Source organism: Dama dama, chromosome 4, assembly GCF_033118175.1.
Source record: "Dama dama isolate Ldn47 chromosome 4, ASM3311817v1, whole genome shotgun sequence".
Taxonomy (NCBI): domain Eukaryota; kingdom Metazoa; phylum Chordata; class Mammalia; order Artiodactyla; family Cervidae; genus Dama; species Dama dama.
In genome coordinates this window covers 47,476,135-47,483,666 of record NC_083684.1, presented here as the reverse complement: position 1 = coordinate 47,483,666, position 7,532 = coordinate 47,476,135, and the positions used below count along the sequence as shown (strand labels likewise).

The 7,532-nt window shown below is 46.0% G+C and overlaps 1 pseudogene; it reads left to right on the top strand.

Annotated features, from left to right (window-relative positions):
* The first annotated feature begins 5,365 nt into the window (after nt 1-5,365).
* On the top strand, nt 5,366-6,623 carry LOC133055052 (UDP-glucuronic acid decarboxylase 1-like; annotated as a pseudogene).
* The last annotated feature ends 909 nt before the right edge of the window (nt 6,624-7,532 follow it).

Sequence of the window (7,532 nt, the reverse complement as noted above, 5' to 3'; positions counted from 1 at the left end):
ACATGGACAGCAGCTGGGGAACCAGGGATGACTTTGCCTTCTTAGCTCTGAAATCCATGCGCATGTACTAAGTTGCTTCAGTGGTGTCCGACTCTGCTATACTATGGACTGTAGCCCCCAGGCTCCTCTGTCTGCGTGATTCTCCAGGCAAGAATACTAGCGTGCGTTGCCATGTTCTCCTCCAGGGGACCTTCCCAACCCAGGGATCGAACCCATGTCTCTTATGTCTCCTGCATTGGCAGGCGGGTTCTTTACCACTAGCGCCACCTGGGAAGCCCATGAAATTCATACTCCCCTTCAAAAAAGGGGCAACCTGGAGGCCCTGAGGAGCCATCCTTCTTAAGATGCGGAATCCTTTTCCAAGGACTTATTGCTGAACGAAAGGCAATTACACAGGGGATGGTGACCCTTGTCTCCCAGAATATGTTGAGGAGGTTGGGGCCGTGATCTATGGAATGTCGGGCGTTAGATTTTAGACTTTGTTTTTAAAAATCTCTAACAACCTCCTAAGGAATGATTTGACATCCTTAAGTTCAACACTGGCACAAAAAAAGCTTATGGCAAAATTAACATAAATCATTAGCATTAATCATGCAGGGTTATTGATAGCCGTACGCAGGCATGTATCACAATCCTGGCCAGGGACTTGGGTCGGGCGATATTTCTTCCAGCTGTCCCGGCCAGCTTCGCCACATATGGTGGTGGAGCTGGCTTTCTTTTCTAATTTTCCTCCTCAGCTTGAGCTGTCAGAGACACCCCCTGTTCCCATTCCCTTCTCCTCACGCTGGGCACTAACTTCGTTGTCTCCTCTGCCTTTCCTCTCTCTCTTTTTTAGAAACCAGATTTCTAGTCTGGGTCAGAATCCATCAATGTCCATGGCTGTCACCCACCATGTGACTAGTGGCAGCAAAATAGCTGGGTGACAATTAACAATGGGTGCCCTACATAGATCAGGTTCAATTTGGTAGCCTTCACTTTTACTTACACATTCATCTCAGAAGCTGAGAAAGACTCCCCTGCCTCCGCTGCCTGGATGCTGATCTACCCTTCCCTTGCCACGTACTCCCTCACCAGCCCAAGATGCTGGGGACGGCGGAGGGTACAAAAGTAGCATAGAGCAAGCAACCGGGTTTTATAGTCACTGGCAACACTTTGAAATGTAACAGCAGGACATATGTTACCTTCGTTGAAAAATGAGGAGGGGAATTCTGTTGGTCTGACCTTGCTGTGTGTCTCTCCAGCCACATTACAATTGTGGTTGTATTAATGGGCGTATAGGATAAAGAACATTGGAGCTGATGAGAAGGAGCTCTGTCCTACTATGCTGATCAGACCATGCTGAAAATTATTGTGGTCAGTAAAGACTGGGACAGGTTTGGATACATAGGGCCAGCATTATGTGAGGAGGGAATAAGAAATATTCAGCTCAGAATATACACACACCGCGGGCCATAATTTCTGGTTTTCTGTGTTTGAAGAGCTTCCAGGGGAAGAGGAGGATGTGCGTGCTGAACAGCCAAGAGGACTGAGAACTTCGGAAAGGTGGCAATGTACCCAGAACAGCGTGCGTCAACCCTAAATGGTATTGCCTCCATAGGACTTGGGGAGTGAGTTCTCATCACCAGAGGTGTTCAACACAGGCTATGTGACCACTTGGAGGAAAGTATGGGGAGGAAAGAAACATTAAATTAGGGGCCAGAGTAAATGACATTTAAGGTCCTTTCTACCCAGGCAGTACTTGAAATTCCATGTTTGTATCCTGATCTGAATGCTGGAATCAGACAGGCAACGGTGCAGTCTGCCTCTGCCTCTCTTTTCTGCCCCCAGGCTGCAGTCTCAGCTGAAGATATGGGCTCCTTGAACACATCTTTCTCCTCCCTCTTTTTGCAAGTCTAGCTTCACACAAGACTGTAATGGCCTCACAGCCTGTGATCAAATTCAGAGAGAGCTATGCAACCCTATTATGAAAAACACGAGTGGGGGCGTTTAAACATGTTTCTTCCTCATATGCTTCCAGCAGAATTTCAGGGAAGCTAATAAACTTGGTTGGCAGAGGCTTTAATCAGCAATGGATTTGGACAGTTCAAGGCAACAGCATTTCCAAATGTTAAAGACTGGGATGGCCTGAGATTTGATGAACAAAAATAGAGGTCAACCACAAACAATGAAGCGTGAGTGGTTAGTCCTGAATGGCTATCCGTCCTTGCCACCAGCTCTTGGGGAAACCATGGGCTTCCTGTCCTTGGTGTTAACATAGCTGCCTTTCTTTGGTGTTGTTAACAGCTCTTGTGGAAAGCTTGCTTGGAGTCCAATCATATTTAGGTGTTAGAGGGAGAGGTCAGAAAGGCTCCCTAAACTCTAGGACACAGGATTCCAGAAAGAAACTTTCACATTCTGGGAATATGGCTTGTCAAGAAATCTACCCAACTCATGCTGGATTAAAGAAAAAGGAAAATGTTTTGGTTTTTGTAAACAAAAAAATTCCAAGTCATATCTGCTTCAGCTAAGGTTTGATCCAGCAGATTATAGGATAGCACCAAGGGGCCTCTTGGTATTGGCTTCCTCATCAGCTTCTGTACAACAATACGTCCCCCTCCCGATATCTCTAAATACTTCCTTTCACCAATGCAAATGTTTCTGACATCAAAAGCTTTGTATCTATACATAATCATCAATTACAGAACTAGGTCATTAATTCCTGTGGTTGGGATAAAGTCATATGTTGATGGACTTAGGACACTTGGTGTTCAAACTTGATGCTGCATCTAGGGTAAATCCCACCTGAGCTTTATGACCGAGAATGGAAAGGAGTCCTTCATCAAAAGAAGTTTGGAGTATTATTTTACCAAAAAATTGAAGATGGCTGCAGGGTGCAAAAATGAAAACATGCCCACTTTAGCCTGAAAGTGTCTGGTCCTGGGAAGATAGTTCCTCACCATAACTTTCCTCATCTCAGGTTTTCTGGTGGATCTTAGCATCTTTTATCTTTTCTCTGCCATCTTTTACCAAAATTTTTGCGGAGTTCAGATGTTGAGGCATCTTAATTTTCTTAGAGAAAATCAGAGGAGATTAATGAGGCTGACAAAGAGCTGCTGTCCTGAGGCACAGCTTGTGGGGGCCACCGTTTTGGAAGAACCACAGGAGCCAGTGTTCCCTCTCCCACGAGTGATAAATCTACAAGATGCTCTTCGGAATGGGGCTTGCCTTGCACAAGACCAGCCATGCCTTCATTAGATATGTATAGTGTTCCAAGGCTTGCAGAACCTGGGCAAACAGGTCAGCGAGATTTCTTTAATTTGATCACAGGAGAGTTTCCACAGGAGCTAGGTTCATGTCTTGTAGAACTGTCCACCATTCCCCGGTGTTCAGGGGCAGCCTTGCAGAGATCATAATCACTGAGAGTGGCACTGTCGACAGGCATGAATAGATCCCTTAATTTCATGGTTTAAAAATACGTTAGTTGACCTTAGTATAATTCCAATATTTCAGTCATTTACATGTCATGACTCAGTACTCATTCATTAAATATAGTGCTTTTCGAATGAAGAACGGAGATGAAAATTTTTCTTAATGATGACAAGTGATATAATTTACTTTTATTTCTGTCATATCATGGTGCCCATGAGCCTGGCCACGGCTGAGGGTCTGCCTGTGGCGTCATGGTGAGCTCCTTCTAGCAAAAGGCTCCACTGGATGCATCACTTGAGCCAATACTGGTCACGTGTGTCTGAATCATCCCCGACTTGGATCCTTGGTCCTGTTTGGTTTGAGCTCTTTGGCTTCATCAAAGGACCTTCCCAATAAAGTTATACCTTCTAGAAGTAGGAGGTGTGACTGGGTTAGGGGAGGGAAGGTGATGGGGGAGGGGATGGATGCTGTTGAAAATCTTGGGTTTTGTGACCATGAGGGAACTGGGCAGAGGACTGGAGTGAGTCTGAAGTTGGTCAAGATCCTGTTTTCCTCAATAGCGCCACCTCCTGGTCTGGCTGCATTGGATGTTGTTCACAGACAAAGTTCATAGCTCTTCAGAGTTTGGGATGTGATAAATTGGTGCTGTGCTTCCAATGGGAGCTCTCTGAATTTAGAAATCCTCCTTGGTGGAGTTGGTATTTTGTAATCCCCTGACAGATAAAAGTCTCATTTTGAAAACCGAAAAACAACTCCCTCCCAAATAGTGCTTCCAGAGCCTGGGACTCAGGAATGCTCTGTAATAACCAGAGGTCCTACCCTCAGGATTCACTCAGCCAAGCCCCGATCATCCCCTTTGGTTGGTTTCTTTTGCATTGGTTCAGTGAGACTTTACAGGGATTGCTTTATTCTATATTAATCTGTAAGGATACTAAGACCATTACGATTTATTGGTGCAGAGCTTGTAGAGAGTGGGACAAGCTGAAATCTACACGTTAGGCTCTAAACTCCTTAGGATGTTTTAACATTTTTTTTTTTTTTAAGAGCAGGCGTATTCATTTATTTTTGGCTGCACTGAGTCTCCATTGCAGCTGGAAGGCTCTATGTTGGGTTGCCTGGGCTTCTCTCTAGTTGTGGCACACAGGTTCAGTAGTTCTGGGACACTGGTTTAGTTGCCTCTCAGCAGGTGGGATCTTAGTTGCCCATCCAGGGATCAAACCTGTGTCCCCTGCATTTCAAGGTGAATTCTTAACCACTGGACTGCTAGGGAAGTCCCTGTTTTAAGTTTTAACAGACACTTTTTAAAGAGAGCCACCGTTTACATTGGGTTTCCCTTGTGGCTCAGATGGTAAAAAAATCTGCCTGCAATGCAGGAGACCTGGGTTAGATCCCTGGGTCAGGAAGATCCTCTGGAGAAGGGCATGACAACCCTCCCCAATATTCTTTCTTGGAGAATCCCATGGACAGAGGAGCCTGGCGGGCTACAGTCCATAGGGTTGCAAAGAGTCGGACACAACTTAGCGACGAAGCCCAGCCCATCACCGTATATATTTACCACCCTTCCAATGCAATCAAATGGTGTGCAACCCTGGGCCTGCATCTGGCCCTGGCTTATAACCCTTGAGGCAACCGTGGCAGCAAATATCAATTATTACTCAACTCAAAGAAAGCCCAGTGCCACCAGGCATCTAGTGTTAAAGAGAGCTTTCCCCAAACTCTCAGAGGCCAGATGGCATTGTTCCTCCTTGGGTTGGGTCCAAGCACTGTTCTGGGGCAATTTAGAGATGGAAATGGATATAGCCAGACTGCAGTGAGTAACAGCCCAGAGAGCCCTGCATTGGGGGTTGGACATTTTGTCTTTGCATCCAGACTTTTGTCTGAGCCCTTTCCCCCAGCTATGTCAGCTTTTTCCATCTGTAAAATCTGTACCATCTGGGGCCGCAGCGCGCGGCCTGGGATGCTGAGCCAGCCGCTGCTTCTCCTCACGTCCGCCGTCAGCTGCAGGAGGATGAAGCTGCTGCTGGGCATCACGCTGCTTGCCTACCCGGCTTCTGCTTGGGACAACTTGGTTAACATGAGGTCCATTCAGGAAAACGGGGAGCTCAGAATTGAGAGCAGGATTGAAGAGATCATTGAACCAGTAAGGGAGAAAATCAGAGATTTGAAAAAGAGCTTCACCCAGAAATACTCATCAGTAAAATTTTTATCAGAAAAGTACCGTAAAATAATTTTGGTAACTGGGGACGCGGGCTTTGTGGGTTCCCACCCCACAGACAAGCTCATGATGGATGGTCACAAAGTGACCGTGATGAACACCTTCTTCAAGGGCAGGAAGAGGAACATGGAGCACTGGATCAGCCAGGAGAACTTTGAGCTGATCAACTATGATGTGTTGGAGCCACTGTAGGTCGACGTGGACCAGATCTACCACCTGGTCTCTTCTGCCTCCCCTCCCAATTACATGTACAACCCCATCAAGACACTAAAGACCAACACCACCAGGACACTGAACATGCTGGGGCTGGCAAATCGAGCTGGGGCCCGTCTATTCCTGGCCTCCACCTCAGAGGTGTATGGAGACCCTGAAGTCCCCCCACAAACCAAGGATTACTGGGGCCACGTGAATCCCATAGGACCCCGAGCCTGATACAACGAAGCGGGTCGCGGAGATCATGTGCCACACTTGCGTGAAGCAGGAGGGCGTGGAGGTGCGCGTTGCCAGGATCTTCAACACCTTCAGGCCCCGAATGCACGTGAATGATGATCGGGTGGTCAGCAACTTCAGCGGCCGCAGGGGGAGCCGCTCATGGTGTACGGATCTGGATCTCGGACGAGGGCCTTCCAGTAGTCAGTGACCTGGTGAATGGCCACGTGGTGCTCATGAACATCAATGTCAGCAGCCCCGTCAACCTGGGGAACCCGGAAGAACACACCATGCTAGAATTTGCTCAGCTCATCAGAAAACTCGTTGCCAGTGGGAGTGAAGTTCAGTTTCTTTCTGAAGCCCAGGACGACCCCGAGAGAAGGAAACGAAGCTGATGCTGGGGTGGGAGCCAGTGGTCCCCCTGGAGGAAGGGTTAAACAAAGCCATCTTCTACTTCTGGAAGGAACTCGAGTATCAGGTAAATAACCAGCACATCCCCAAACCAAAGCTGGCAAGGATAAGAAAAGGATGGACACGCCGTAACTGTAAACCTCACCTTTTGGGACCGTAGATGCCCTATTTCACACTTGATAGGATGTATTTTTTTTTTTTTTAAGAAAGGCTAACTAAAACAGGTGTCATGAAGAAAAAACCGGAATTCATACTGAAGCTTGCTTTAAGAAATGGATGTGCCTAAAAACTCCCCTAAAAAATCTGCAGATTTTGCCTTGCACTTTTGAAAATCTTTTTATGTAAATTAGCGTTGATGCATCACTGCATATTTTCAAGTTTTTTTATCTTACTGTGAGAGCCTAAGTCATGACTGTCGTCGACAGTTTTATTTACTGGTTTCTTTGTGAAGCTGAAAAGGAATATTAAATGAGGTGAAAATGCCGATTTATTTATGAAGTGGGTACTTATAAATGAGATGTTATCCTGTGCATACAGGAGAAAAAGCAGACCAGGAGTAATGTCAGGTGGGTGGCACACCGCATTAATTCTCAGGCAGAGAAAAGAATTCTGCTCGAGAGCTTTGGGATGTTTCTTCTAATGCAGAATTTTTCCAAGGTCTCATTTTTAGTTGCAAACTTGACTTTGAAATGTGTTTGTTGGTTATCACGATTAAGGATATTTGAAATCACTACTGTGTCGTGTTGCTTATGGGGGTGGGAGGGTGGGGGAGTGGGGGGGTGGGGTGGGTGGGACGAAGTTAATATTCTTGGTTAACAGTGGTTAAATATACTATTTTAATAAAATATTGAAAAAAAACTGTACCATCTCTATAATGGTGCAGATGATCTCTGATGGCTATATTGTCCCACTAGTCTGTAATTTTTAAAAAAAAAATTTAATATATAATTTTATTATTTTATTTTATTTTTGATTGTGCTGGGTCTTCCTTGCTGTTCATGCTTTTCTTCAGTTGCAGTGAGCCGGGGCTACTCTCTAGTTGTGGTGCAAGGGCTTCTCATTGCAGTGG